General features: G+C 42.6%; 1 long non-coding RNA gene across 1 annotated transcript; it reads left to right on the forward strand.

Moving 5' to 3' along the window:
• Positions 1–6: 6 nt before the first annotated feature.
• Positions 7–7,847, forward strand: LOC118025644. The gene is made up of 2 exons (XR_004683375.1): positions 7–183; positions 7,327–7,847. It is a non-coding gene; the product is annotated as an uncharacterized LOC118025644 (long non-coding RNA).
• The last annotated feature ends 6,291 nt before the right edge of the window (positions 7,848–14,138 follow it).

The following is a 14,138-nucleotide window of genomic DNA, read 5'->3' on the forward strand; positions in this document are numbered from 1 at the left end:
CGGGGCTGGGACCTGGGAAGGTGGGAGCCGCGGCAGAGAGGGGCCAGGGAGAGGCCCGGCCTGCGGCATCCGCGCCCACGTGCACGCTGCTGCGGGCTCTCCTCCCGGCCCCTCCGAGCGGGACCCCTCACCGGCAAGTCACTTCACCACTCTGAGTCTCACTTTCCTGCTCAGCGAAATGGGGTAATAATAACTACCCACCCCCCACCCCCAGGCTTGCAGCGATAACGATATGAGATAGCAGGTAATAAAGGAGGCGCCGGTTGTGAAACGAGCGTGGGCTTTGGAGTCAGACAGACGGGATTTGAATCCTGCCTGCATCCCTTACTAGCTGGGCCATCTTGGGCAAGTCCCTTGGTATGACTAAGCTTCAGCCTCATTTTTAAAATGGAGACACTACCTTATTCACAGGCTTACTGTGAGAATTAAATAAATCTGTTCACAACACACGGCACACAGCAGGCACCTGGTAAGTGTGTTTCTTTATGTTTCTTAGTAAAGGGCGAGGTTTCCTAGGGCTCTAACCCCCGTCTTGTGTTTCCAGTTCTTTCCAGGTATCTCCTGGACACTCTACCCTGCAGCTTCTAGCTTGAAGGGTCTAGGAAAAGGAACTGACCTGCTTCTTCCCCAAGAGATCAGCATTTTAGCGCAGGAATGCTAAAGATGTTATTTATCTTAGAGTTGGGCCGGTCTTAGAGGCCACATAGTCCACCCTCCTTGTTTCACTGAAGAGAAAACAGATCCAGAAAGATGATGTGACTTCCTAGTGTCAAACAAAAGCTCTAAGATACCTCTCTCTTGGACTCTGCCTCATTCCCCGAGAAACCATCAGCAAGACTACCCTGAGTGTGTAATCCGAGAGAACTCTTAACAGCCATCCCATCACCCTCTTCCCCACGAAAACACATCAGGGACTCTGACAGGGCACAGGGTCTGGAGACAGGCCACTGAGCTCAAATCCTGACTCCACCTAGCTGCCAGATCTAAGGCTACTTGCTTATCTCTGCCTCGATTTTCTCATCTGCAGAATGGGGTTGAAATAGTTCCTATTCCACAGAATTGTCCTGGGAATTAAATGGATTCCTGCAAAGCACTTAGAAGGTGCCTGTCACCTAGTACAGGTTTTATAAGTGTTAGCTCTTCTTTTTACTAATAATTTATTCATTTTGACACTTTAATCATTTAATAACAAGTAATAAATTTCATAATAATGGGTTCGTAATTTATTCATTTATTCCTTCAACGTTCTATAATATCCAAAGTTTTTACCGTTTGCCCCCTCTCTGGAGGTAGGATTAAAAACCCTATTTTACATCTACGTAGGTCCTCTCTAAGGAGCAGCACTACAAGTCACAGTAAGCCAGTAGTGGCTTGCCTGACAGCAGATTAGCTAATTAGAACACATTCTTGAGATATGAAGACTGAGGAAAATAACTTTAAAGTGAGCAGGTTGTAGGGTAGGTCAGTTTTAGCTGCAAAAGAACAGGAACTTGTGTTTCTGGGAGAAAGCAGGGGGCTGGAACAGCCAAGTTACACAGAAGAGGAAGCAAAGAGGAAATCTGTTCACTTTTCATAGTGAAAGGGTATATTCTTATGTGATGGAAGTAAAATAAAATTGTACAGGTTAAAATTCGATTAAAATTTTCCTTCACGTGGTATAGTCACCAAAAGCACCGATATGCCTACACAGTTATGTGTGAGCACATAACTATATGTGTACACACATCCCAGACATGTGTCATTTCCAGCCCCTCAGGTTTCCATGCCTAATCTTTGTGTCTCCCGAGGCCCCGCGGGGGCAGGGTGGTCACGAGGCTGCGACCTCTAATCACCCCAGATTAGCCCTAATGATTTGCAGGAGGAAGCAGATGCTGAGGACTCCCTCCCTCCCAGCTCCCTGAGCAGTCCTCCTTTTTATTTTCCTCCGCCCTTCTGGAATTCTCCTTCATCCTCTACATCTTTTTGCATCTTAACACAGGACCTCGGGCTTAGAACAGTGTTTCTCAACTTAAATTTGATTTTTTTCCAATTAAAGGAAAAAAACCCAGGCACCTGGGTGGCTCAGTTGGTTAAGCGTCTGCCTTTGGTTCAGGTCATGATCCTGGGGTCCTGGGATCGAGTCCCACATCAGGCTCCCTGCTCAGCAGGGAGTCTGCTTCTCCCTCTGACCCTCCCCTCTCTCATGCTCTCTCTCTCTCTGTAATAAATAGATAAAATCTTTATTAAAAAAAATAAATACAAATAAAGGAAAAAAAACCTCAAAGCGGCCTGCGAGTTCCTCTCTGGTTACCTGGCCGCATGTGAGCGCCTTCACTGACCAAACACCCACTGAGGTCTCTGTGGAAAATGCAAAAACACTCTGGGCTTCCTGACTTCCCAACTTGGTTTACCTCCCCGAGAAGTAAACCAAGAAGAACAAAAAGCTGCGGAGGGATGCTTGTGGACAGCCTAAGCTGCCTGACTGTCGCTCCCGCTATGAGAAGCAGAAATTCTATTTCTGGAAGTCAGAACTGAAGCCAGAAGAGCCCCCCTCTCTTCTTCCTACATTGGCCTGAGGTGGCAATAGTCTTCCCCAACCTTCCAAGGTTCAAATACTTGGTAGAGGGAACCCATATTGGCTGGCTCTTATTACCTTTGTGATAGCCCAAGTATTGCTCCAAATCTCTGAGCATCCTACAGGGGCTCGAGATCAAATCTGGTCATCTAATCCTTAACGTTCCATGACCACTGTCTCCACGTCTGCTGGTTCTGACCCTCCGACTAGCTTTCCCCGCTTCCTTGTGGAACCAGTACCTCTGTGTCCGCCAGCAGATCCCACCCCTTCCTGCTGGTACCACTGAGACTTCCCGGCCTCCTGGCCATTTCTACTTCCTTTTTTTTTTTTTTTAAAGATTTTATTTATTTATTTGAGAGAGAGAGAAAGTATGAGGTGGGGAGGGTCAGAGGGAGAAGCAGACTCCTCGCCGAGCAAGGATCCCGATGCGGGACTCGATCCCGGGACTCCAGGATCATGACCTGAGCCGAAGGCAGTCGCTTAACCAACTGAGCCACCCAGGCGCCCTCTACTTCCTTTTAAAACTGCTCCTTCTTGGGGCGCCTGGGTGGCTCAATCGCTAAGCGTCTGCCTTCGGCTCAGGTCATGATCCCAGGGTCCTGGAATCGAGCCCCGCATCGGGCTCCCTGCTCGGCAGGAAGCCTGCTTCTCCCTCTCCCACTCCCCCTGCTTGTGTTCCCTCTCTCGCTGTGTCTCTCTCTGTCAAATAAATAAAATCTTTTAAAAAAAAAAAAAGAAAGAAAGAAAACTGCTCCTTCTTCCTCTGTCTCCCGCCAGTCAACACCACTTCATATTTCAGGGATGTTAAAATGGCAAAGCTGGGCAGGGCAGGGAAGACTGCCTCTCTTCTGGTTTTATGTTACTCTTAATTAGAAAAAATACAAATGCTATGCTGCCTCTTCTTCAAGGTCAGATGCAGTATTTTCATTGAACAGACTTTCCATTTTTACTTAGTAAGTCAATCAGGGCAGGGTTATTGCTCTTAACGAACAACCTCACAATTTCAGTGGTTTTAGAGGCTAAGTGTTCATTTGGGCTCATGTCACAGTCAAAGTGAAAATGGGGATAGGCAGCGATGGGGGTTCTATTCCTCCCAGTTATTCAGGGTTTCCATCTAGGGCTTCTTTCTTCATCCTTAGGCCTTGGATTCCTCCACTGGATTATTTGCATCCCCAGTCAGGCAGGAAGTTTTCTGGGCCAGGCCTGGAGGTGGTATATGTGACTTCTGCCCACATTTATTTGGCCAGAACTCAGACACAGAACATGTATGCCAGGAAGGTATGAGCCCAGGAAGAAAAGGAAATAATTTAGTGAGTATCTATTCAGGCTGTACTATACTAGACACCCTACATCTTTATGGGATACAGACCTGAGTTCTTGGTAGCAGCGAGGGGGTTCGGCACTCCTCTACTTAGAATTACCCCTCAGGGGCACCTGGGTGGCTCAGTCGGTTGAGCGACTGCCTTCGGCTCAGGTCATGATCCCGGAGTCCCGGGATCGAGTCCCACATCGGGCTCCCTGCTCAGCGGGGAGTCTGCTTCTCCCTCTGCCCCTCCCCCCTCTCATGTGCTCTCTTTCTCTCTCTCTGTGTCAAATAATAAATAAATAAATAAATCTTAAAAAAAAAAAAAAGAATTACCCCTCAGGAAGCAATAATAAGATTTAAAAAGCAAAAAGAAAAGCAAATAGCAATGAAAGCAGGGAGACTGAGAAGAGTAAAGGAGGGGCTCAGCAATGCCCATGTCAAGGGTCCTATGGAGTCAGCCTTGCATTCAGATCAGGAAGTCTAAAAGGGCATGCACATGAGGTATATTCACTTCTCCTCACAAACAACTGGATTCTGTGACCAGGAGTTGCGTGGCTTATGGTGAAGACAAACAGGTTTATGTTCTCAGAGTGTTCTTTAATCAAACACAAGGCCCATCCAGCTTGGATTCATACAGACTTCCAGTCTACAGAACTTTCTAGAGTCTCGACTATAAAATGCCTTCTGGGCCCTGAGATTTAAACAAAGGCTTCTTCTTAAGTCTCTGGCTGGAACATATGTTTAAGAATGACACTATAATTAAGGACAGACCTGCCCAGGACAACTTGGCTCCCGCTCCTCCGGACCTTCATCCTAGCTTGTTACTATGTCTACCGAAGCACTTGTGGTAGTAATAGGCGTGCCAATAGCTACCGTTTACTGAGCACCAATCTCCTACAGGAGAGGACATTGTTTTGGACCCTTGCCAACCTTGACCCAAAACTCGGCCCTTCACCAGCTTTCAAAAAAAAAAACAACCAGTGAACCAAGTATATTGTGACTTGTGTAGTTTTCCTGAAGATTTAAGGGGTTAGGGGTGGAGTCACAGGGGACACATAGCATTTCACCAAAAACATCTGTTCGACACATCTCTTCTCCTGGGCCCTTGCTCCTACCTCCATCACTGTGTCTTCCTCTACCAGGGCCCTCTTGTGTCTGTCCCACTTTTAAGCTCTTTCTTCTCCTCCCTTTTCTGCCTCCTGCTACCATCAGCCTCCACAGGAGGCTGGAATCTCACCTCCATCCTACAGTGGGCACGATCTTTGCATGAAACCATCTACCTCACACAGTGGGCAGTCTGACACAATGTGTGCGATGTTGTCCCTTAGGTCTTACCACCCCAATCTTACAATGAGGATGTATAAGCTAGATGGATAAAGCCACTGGCCCAAAGTCTCACAGTTCCTACATGCTGGAAGGAGGATTCAAATGCTCCAGGATCATGACCTGAGCCGAAGGCAGTCGCTTAACCGACTGAGCCACCAAGGCGCCCTGGTTGAGTCTTTTTAGTTCTGCACTTCTAGCTCACTGGTTAAGTCCTAAGTGATGCTCTAAAAGTCAATACATTAGGGTACCATGGGTTGTGTAACTGACTTCTTTTTTCTGCCCTTCTTAGACTATTTATCACAGACAGCTGTATGTTGTAATGATTTGAATATGTTTCTACTATATTAAAGCTCCCACACTAAATGTTAAGTTCTTAAAGCATAGAAGTGAGATTCATGTGTCTTTTTTAGCCCTATACAATGCAGAGCACACTGCCCTCAGATGTCTATTGGATAAATGTGAATTCACGAATGACTCATGTGAGAGTAGAATGAAATCAACTCAGAAAAGAAGTTCTTTAAAAATGAGAGAAGAACCCCAATATTTATAGCAGCAATGTCCACAATAGCCAAAATATGGAAAGAGCGCAGATATCCATTGACAGATGAATGTATACACACACACACACACACACACACAGCCATCAAAAGAATGAAATCTTGCCATTTGCAACAATGTGGATGGAACTAGAGGGTATTATGCTAAGCAAAATAAGTCAGAGAAAGACAAATACCATATGATTTCACTCATATGTGTAATTTAAGAAACAAAACAGAGGATCATAGGGAAGGGGAGGGAAAAATAAAGTAAGACAAAATCAGAGAGGGAGACAAACCATAAGAGACTCTTAACTATAGGGACCAAACTGAGGTTGCTGGAGGGGAGTGGAGGAAGGGGATGGGGGAACTGGGTGATGGACATTAACGAGGGCATATGATGTAATGAGCACTAGGTGTTATATGCAAGTGATGAATCACTAAACTTGACCCCTGAAACTAATAACACAGTATATGTTAACTAATTGATTGTAAATTTTAAAGAATGAGAGAAGACTTTTTATAATTAAGACAACTTTTTTTTTCCCCTAAGTTCACATTGCCAGATTCATGTAATCCAAATGTTCTTAAGTTCTTTCACCACTGCTCTTCCTACCATTGCCGTGGTGCAAGCAGCCAGCCTGCCTGACTTCAGGAAACCTGGTCACTTTGAAGGTTTGTCCCTTAGTAGTGCTTACACACACCCCATATGCCTCATGCTGCCACTTGCCCATCCCTCTGGTTAGGTGGATTGCACTTGTCTGATCATTACTTTTGGCATTCTCATCTCTGCGTCCCCATCAGGCATCATTGTACAGAATAAGAAACATTGACACTTATCTCAAAACCCCTGCTCCTGGAGTCCACAGACTCTATATCCTTCTCAAGGGGCCATTCCTGGCCAATTCTTCCAGCAGAGCTGAATGTAAAATAGTGAGCCAAACCAGCAAGATCCTTGCCTTTGAGATCCTTGCAATCTACTGGGGGAGCTGGACATTAAGCAACTAATAAAAAATGTATCATTGTAAATTGTGATAAGCACTATGAAAGAAAAGAACCCAGGATCATGAGAGAGAATTACAGAAAGAACATGGAAGAGGTAGGGGAGGGGGGCAGGAAATGGCTCTCTGGGACACTGAGACCCAAAGCACAGGTAAAAGTTGGCTGTATAAAGGCTGAAGAACAATGCATGTGAAGGCCTGAGTCAGAAAGGAGCTTGGTTCTCGTGAGGAAACCCGTACACCTGGAGGACAGTTGCGAAGAGCTGGTGGTGAGAGCGAGAGGTGATAGGAGCCAGATCACGCAGACAACTTGAAGGCTGTGACTTCAAACAACCTTGATCAAAAAGTGATAAAAATCTCGTTGGCTACTATGTGGAGAATAAATTGGAGAAAGACAAGAATGCACACAGAGGGAGCAGTTATAAGAAAGAGGTCATGGTGGATTGAGCTACTGATGCTTAGTCTTTCAGACACGGTGTATGCACAGATTCTGACTTTTCACCTGCCTTCCTATTCTAGCAAGAAAGAAAATATGGGTGTTGTTTCTTTTCCTCGTATTATGCAAGCTATTAAACCTTACAGAACTCATATGTTTTCTCCTAGGAGCCTGACTATAGATGGGACAGTTGACCTACACCCAGCCTGACATCAGCAGCCAGCTCACCGGGCCATGGTGACGTGGTCACACACAGACACAGACTCCTTGGCTCTCTCCTACCTTGAGTGAAGCCACTGGGCCATGTCGCCTTCGACGACAGCCCAGCATGCCGTGTATGGAAACAAACACTTTCCCTCTATATTGATCTGCCATGAGGGGAAGCTAAACAGCCACAGTATGAGATACACGAATATAAAATTAAGTTCTCCCTAACACACAATTAAATACTTTCCATTATTTTCATTCCTATACAATTAACACTTCCAGTTTTCCTTATTTGAAGTACATTGTTATAATGTAATTTAATGAATTATGTTAAGCCTAAATTATTTCTGAAACCTTTAACCTCAGAATTATGTCTTAGGTATTTTTCATTATAATCTTGTGATCTAAAACTTATTTCTTACATAGTTTTCATGATAATCTTGCATCTAAGACAATCTAATAAAAACCCGATTACTGTTTACTTCTGGCTGGTTTTCTGGGTTTTGCCGTGAGCTTGTCTGGTCAACCTGGAGTTTAATATGGCACAGTACTTGATGTGATGTTTAGTTTGTCTCTAACATGTTCTTTGAGGTTTCGAGAGGAGTAATCACAATGGCAGAGCTGAAAGGACAGACATCACCACAAACCATGCAAAGATCATGACACAAATACATCACTTTACTCTATCTTTGCCACCACAAGTATTTTCATTCCTTCTTCTTTTATTTTATTTTCTCGTCAAGAGCTTGTCCTTAAAGAACTAAAGTCTCTGAGAAATTTTCCCAGAAACTATATAAAGCTGCTTTTTACTTATCCAGTTCATAAAATCACATTCATTGATTTTTCTTCTTTCTTATAATGAACATTATTCTTTTATATCTTAATCTTCCATACCTGGGAATTTTATTCCTTCATCTGAGTAATTACTTTTTATTTCCTTACCACAGTCTTAAAGACCACAGGTGGGTTGCTTAGAGATGAGATTGTGCATAAAGTTATTTCCTCCTAACACAGATTGTCTCATTTTATTTCTTCTTCTGGGTTAATCTTAAGAATTTGAGTTTTGTTCTTCACCTGGGAAGTCTTACATAAAACTAATCTTTCCACGACTTGCCCTGGCTTAAAAACTAGTGCTGGTCTTATTTGAGGAGATGTTTTATAATAGGTATAATATTTTCCTCTGTCATCTTTTGGGGGGACACTTATTCCCCAATGATCAGATTTCCATATGGAAGGATTTCCACTAGAGCGTCATGGAAGAAGTGAGTTTTCTGACTGGTAAGTTCAGAAGAAGGAAAGAGGGCATGCTTAGCATAGCTGCTTCCGCTTTGGGACTCATTCATTCATTCATTTTTAAAATTAGTCACTCAACAAATATTTGAGTGACAGCTTCTTCCCAGGCCCTATTCTAGATGCTGGGGATGTGAGATCAAACAAAACAGACAAAACTCTTTGCCCTCTGGTGTATGTGTTTGTGGGAGCAGTGGATCCAGGCAGGGAAGAAGGTAGATAAATAAATAAAATATATGCTGTAGCAGATGGTGATATATGTTATGGAGAAATACAGAATAGGGAAGGGGAAATGAAGTATGGAAGCTGCAGGCAATGAGGGGGGGCAGGGGCCCAATTTTAAATGGGATGGTTAGAGAGGGTAATATTTGAACAAAGATTTAGGGAGGCAGGATGAATAACAAGTGAAAAGTTTTGGAGGCAGAAGCCTGGCCCGTCTGAGGACTAGCAAAAATGTGCTGGAACGGGTGGTTCTAGGGAAAGATTAGTAAGAGATGCAATCAGATATGGCCAGAGCAGAAACAGGGTATGCAGTTTGTAGTCAGCCCAAGTGAAGACTTTTTGGCATTTAGTCTGTGTTAAATAGGAAGCCTTTGAAAGTTAGGGGGCACAGAAGTGTTGATTTGACTTAGATTTCAAAAGGATTCCTATGGATCACTTTGCTGTTCTGAGAACAGGCTGTGGGGATGGTAGGGGTGGTGAATGCTTTTGGCTACTGCAATAATCCCAATGAGAATTGATGGTGGTGGGCACCTGGGTGACTCAGTCGGTTAAGCTACCAACTCTTGGTCTCGGCTCGGGTCATGATCTCATGGGTCATGGGATCGAGCCCCTCGTTGGGGCCCTGAGCTCAGCAGGGAGTCTGCTTGAAGATTCTCTCCACACACAGCCCCCCACCCAACCCACACCTCGGTCAAATAAATAAATAAATCTTAAAAAAAAAAGAAAAAGAATTGATGGTGGTTTAGACAAGATTGGTGGCAGAAGAATTAGGGAGAAGTGGTGAGACTCATAATTTATTTTGAAGGTAGAGCCCACAGGATTTACTGATGAATTGAATGTGAGCTGTGAAAGAAAGAGCAATTAAGGAGACTTTGAGGCTTTTGGCCTGAGCAACTGGAAAAGCAATGTAGGGGAGACAGAGGGGACCAGGATGAAAGGGGAGATAAGGTTTGGTTGGGGGTGCGCCAAATTGGACATCCAATTAGACACACAAATGGAAATGGCGATTAGGCAATGGAGTTCAGGGAGAAGTCCTAGGTAGAGATGTAAATTTGGGGGTTCTTAGCATAGAGCACATATGAAATCAGCTCAGAGAGTGAGTGTGGTAGAGGAGAGGAGGGACGGGGAGGGAGGGGAGAATGAACCCTGAGGCATTTTAATATTCAAGATCCTTGGAGAACGGGAAGAACCAGCAGAGGAAACCAGCAGGAGTAGCCAGTGAGATTAGAGAATAACCATGAGAATTTGATGTCCCAGAAGCCAAGAGAAAAACATGTTTGGGGGTGGGAGTATAATCAATAGCTTGAAATGCTGCAGAGAGGCCAAGGAAGAATAGACTAGGAGTGATCTGCCTACTTTCAGAGCATACATTTTGGTCTATTCTCTGCAGTTGTCCTGCTGGATAAGTCTCTTTAACTCAAAGAAAGAATTTGTAAGCCCTTTTGGCCACAGATCTAAGCCATGTCATTCAGTCTAGCTTTCTTTTAATAGTGAAGCTGATATTTTTATCTCCATCTTCCCATCCCTTTGATCTATCCTCAGTTCAGTCAGAGCTATGCAGGGAAGATGGGTATTAATTTTTTGTCCCCCAAACCTTCAACAATCATAAATATTCTTTTTTTTATATCTCTGCCTGATAGGTATGAATATCTGTTCTCTTATACTATGTTTTCCAAATGATAGTATTTCCTCTTCTTGTCCTATCTTAGATTCTCTCCCAGGCTGTTTTCTTCTTCTTTAGCTCAACTTTTAACACCTTTCATAGGAGCTGCAGATACATTGACATGGACCGAGATCCTAATCCAGCCATGTAGTGATTCCTTCTTCTAATAGGTAGCATATGGGATCAACAGACCATTCCTCATTATTGTTCTTAAACAAGGTACTGCAAGGTTCATCAACATCTTTCCAGAAGCCAGGCCGTACATCAGACACAAAAGAGAAGAAGGTGAATTTTTTTATAACTTTGCCATTAAAAGCCCCTCTTTCTGGAGAAACCATGTTTGTATCTTTTCATATATCTAAGAGGACGGAAAGAAACATGCCCGTTGGTGACCCAAACGAAGTAGAGGAAATGATGGGCTATTTCCATGAGCCCACAGTATCTGCTCTGAGCAAAGCAATATATGGAGTGAAAAACAATCCTAACCCTTGAAAGTCAGCAGGTCATGCCTGCAGACACTCAATTGTCCTTTCTCTTCCATGTCCTCATAGAAAAAGAAACACCGAATCTGGGCCAAGGATCACTGGGAGCTTTAAGAAAGACCTCCTCAGGAGGACAACTGGAGCCACAAAATCATAAGGGTGGTAGGCAATCCTCTGGTGGCCTCTGGCCCTTGGTATCTGAAATTTCTCTCTCAAGGTCAAAAGCATCAAGGTGCAGTCTAGCTGAGATAGGGCACTGGCCCCAATTTTGAAAGAGCCCAAAAATAAACCAATTGAGATCTATTAGAGAGATAATAGTGCATGGGACTACTCTTGCATGAAATTAAACTTATTTATTCTTCATTCTTTCTTTTACCTTGGAGTTTAAGACCTTGGATTTTTTGTTGTTGTTTGCCTTGTCAATTGCTTTACAAACTATTAAGCAGGATTCTTAGATGTACATGAAGTTATTTTCTGATTATCATCACCAATACTTTAGTTTCATTCTAACCTCTCACCCAGGGGGTAAGATTTTATTCTTTTATTCAGGAGATTGTACATGAAGCTGCTTTCTCATGCCTGTGAAAAACACTTATTTTTATTTATTTACATAAAACTTTTTCCTTTAAGATAAGTAGATTTCTGATAGTGGGCATATCACATAACGTCAACCCATTCTTTAAGAGTACAAATTTCTTTTTTTCCCCTCAGCCTTAAATACTTATGATTGAATTCCCTTATTGAGAAAATCTGTGTGCATCTTCTCTCTTTCACCTTGAAACTGGGCTAGAAATATTAGACACTGGAGAACGTATTACCTTTTGGCTTTCTATTATATAATTCTTTCCAAGTGGAATAACAATTTAATTTTCAATCTATCATCATTATGCAGGTTTTAAAATATTAATCTCATTGATAATATATCATCTCCTCCAGTTCCTGGTACATAGTTAAATACATGTTCTCAAGTTTTCATTTTAATGAAGGAATAGAGGAGACATTTGGCAAAAATCTAGTTTAAGATGGAATAAATAAAAAAACTTCCTTAACCTTAATCACACTCCATGTACTTGCCTCCGACATCCTTCATCCTCCAACTTTAACATCATGCCTTCTGAGTAAATCCAGAATGACAACTTCAGATGAAAAGACAGTAAGTACAGCCTTCACACCAGGGCAGACAGGGCTCCTGTTTGTATTGATGAGGTCCTGCTAGAAATATTTCCCCAGGTCACCCCCTACACCTACTAATAATCTCCCCACCACACAGAGCCACCCCACCTCACTCCCACCCCCATGTCCAGTGTCAGCCTTGCTGAAAGGGATTTGAGGGGGTGGGGTTGTTTCTTTTAATAATACTGGATCTCAGTGTTGGAAGGGATTTCAGAGGTTTACAAATCTAACTCCCACCAAGTTAGAATTGCTTCTGTATTCCCCAGTCATTTAAATCCTGCACCATGTGACCCCCAGCCAGCAACAGTAATGCTCCCTTCTGAAGCCATAGGGAACAAAGCCTAATCCCCGTGCCATATGGCAATCCTTAACAGGCCTGAAATACAAGGCATGTTCTCAAGAAATTTCACTTGGTTATTTGCTCTTTTCCATCAAAAATGTTTTTCTTTCTCCCTCCTACCCTTTGCCTTAGGTATATGAAGTCTTGTCTCCCTGTGCAAGATGTTTCCTTTGACATTAACTTCTCCTTCAGCAATCAAGCCTCACATTGCTCAGAGAGAAGGCTTTTTATGGAGTTAATTCGTCCTTCCACTCAAAAAGGTTTTCTTTCAGTGCATGGGCTCTAAATCTTTACAGACCTTAGGTATGTACTCTAAAAACTGAAAATGTCCATTTCCGTGGTAGAAGCTTGAAGATAAAGAATGGCTCTTTTTATTTTTTTTAAAGATTTTATATATTTATTTGAGAGAGAGAGAGAGAGCAAAAGCAGGGGAAGCAGCAGCGGGAAAGGGAGAAGCAGTCTCCCCGCAAAGCAGGGAGCCTGATGTGGGGCTCCATCCCAGGACCCCGGGACCATGACCTGAGCCAAAGGCAGATGCTTAACCGACTGAGCTACCCAGACACCCCAATAATAGCTTTTTTTTTAGAGAAGAGAATGTACCTAGAACTACTTTGACCTATCCATTCCATCATAGAACTCTCTCTTTGTTTCCCTTTCTATATTAACCTTAAAGAACCAAGTTTTTGTTCTCATTTCTAAGAATGAAGCTCCTTTTTTCTTTAGTAGGCCAAACCTAAATAAGAGAAAGCACTTTAGAGAAAGGATTTTTCCATGTTTTTCTGCCTATCCCATATAATCCCTTACAAATTATTTTTTTAGCCTTAATTTTAGTCCTGCAGCTCTGTTCTATTATCTGAGAAATTGTTGATTACATTTTCCTCCACTCTTCCGGTCTTAAAGATCAGGGATGCAAGAGTCCATTTGCTTCTGTTACAAATGTATTGCTTTTTACACCTTAGCCTTATAGATCTGTGGATTTGTTCTCTCTTTTAGTGAATGAGCAAAAAATACAAACTGGCAATTTAGAGAATAGATATAACTGGGACCAATAACCGGGTACTACTTATTCAGATTATATGTATAATGTTTTCATTTTAAAAGAATAAAAGAAGGGTATGGTTCATTTAATTTTCTCTTTTTGTGTATCATTTCAATGAAATAAAAATGTAATTTGTCACATTTGGGGGAAGGGTGGGCAAAATAGGGGAACGGGGTTAAAAGGTACAGATTTCCAGTTATAAAATAATTAAGACACAGTGATATAATGTACACATAGGGAATATAGTTAATAGTATGTAACAACTTTGTGGTGACAAACGGTAACTAGATTTATTATGGTGAGTACTTCATAACATGAATAAATGTTGAATCGCTATGTTGTATACCTGCAACTAAGTAATAATACAGTATGTCAACTACACATCAAAACAAAAGTTTTGATACAAAGGAATACATGATATAAAATATATGTTACAAATGTAATTATTTAGTGGTCATCCCTGAACTTGATACCCAACCCAAGAACTAAAACATTCCCAACAGTTTGTAGCCATGTGTTTATTCCACTTCTGCTTCCCACAAGTGACAACAATATACTGAAGA

Source organism: Mirounga leonina, unplaced genomic scaffold, assembly GCF_011800145.1.
Source record: "Mirounga leonina isolate KUSES-001 unplaced genomic scaffold, KU_Mleo_1.0 Mir_201, whole genome shotgun sequence".
Taxonomy (NCBI): domain Eukaryota; kingdom Metazoa; phylum Chordata; class Mammalia; order Carnivora; family Phocidae; genus Mirounga; species Mirounga leonina.